The following is a 1016-nucleotide window of genomic DNA, read 5'->3' on the forward strand; positions in this document are numbered from 1 at the left end:
CTTATATCGATTGAGCATCTTGTTGTCTTGGCCACACAAAACAGTATGTGATCATGGTTGTTTGCAGTTTAATGTTCGGTCTAAGTCAATAAAGGCGAAGGCTTCATTTCGCCGCCTTGTCCCAAAGAATAGGTGCCTGGTTGCTGTTGAAGGGTAGGTTCTTTCTTCATCTATAACAAGTCTATGAGAGTATCCATTTCTTTGTCCAATCTGCTATTATCTATTTCTTTTCACAAAGCTGTCATGTCAAACTGAGATTTTCCTGATAACGGTCATGCCATCAATAACTTCAAGTGAACGGAACTTGCATAATTTGGCTTCCTTCCTAAAAAAGAAAAGAAATATTGAGTAGAATTATTAAAAATTATAGCACATTCTGGAGAAGTCGTAGCTTCTTTCATGTAAATTTCTCATTTGTTGTCAGAATAGCAGAATGTCTCAATTGCAATATCAATGGTTCTCAGTGATGCAATTTTCTTCAGATTTTATGAGTGGAAAAATGATGGGTCAAAAAAGCAACCTTATTACATACATTTTAAGGATGGCCAGCCCCTGGTGTTTGCTGCCCTTTATGACTCTTGGAAGAATCCTAAAGGTGAATTACCAATTACCATCCTTTTTAGGGGTCACAGTTATTAACACCATTCTAATTCATGATCTTTTTATTTTTAATTTTCTTACGGCTTCCAAAATTGATTTGGAACAACTTTGAATATCTTGACAATGACCAATCTGTAGTCCTTTTCTTATTTTAAATGTGAGCCTGATTACAATAGACAGATTTTATATTAATTGTGTACTTTGCTTTTGGATTTGAAATACTGCACTTGTGAGTGCAGCTGTTTTACTTACTTTAGTTTGCAAATTACGTCCATTGGACAACTTGAATACCACCAATGAGATTTGTTCCCTCTCTTAATGCAGGAGAGGTTCTTTACACATTTACTATATTGACAACTTCAGTGTCCTCCATCTCTAGCGCACCGGCCCCCGGTCCCCGGCGCCGTCGCTGACCT

The 1016-nt window shown here is 37.2% G+C and overlaps 1 long non-coding RNA gene across 1 annotated transcript; it reads left to right on the forward strand.

Moving 5' to 3' along the window:
* Positions 1-47: 47 nt before the first annotated feature.
* Positions 48-985, forward strand: LOC124890756. The gene is made up of 3 exons (XR_007049325.1): positions 48-153; positions 483-595; positions 925-985. It is a non-coding gene; the product is annotated as an uncharacterized LOC124890756 (long non-coding RNA).
* The last annotated feature ends 31 nt before the right edge of the window (positions 986-1016 follow it).

The sequence above is a fragment of the Capsicum annuum genome, unplaced genomic scaffold (genome assembly GCF_002878395.1).
Source record: "Capsicum annuum cultivar UCD-10X-F1 unplaced genomic scaffold, UCD10Xv1.1 ctg24022, whole genome shotgun sequence".
Classification (NCBI taxonomy): domain Eukaryota; kingdom Viridiplantae; phylum Streptophyta; class Magnoliopsida; order Solanales; family Solanaceae; genus Capsicum; species Capsicum annuum.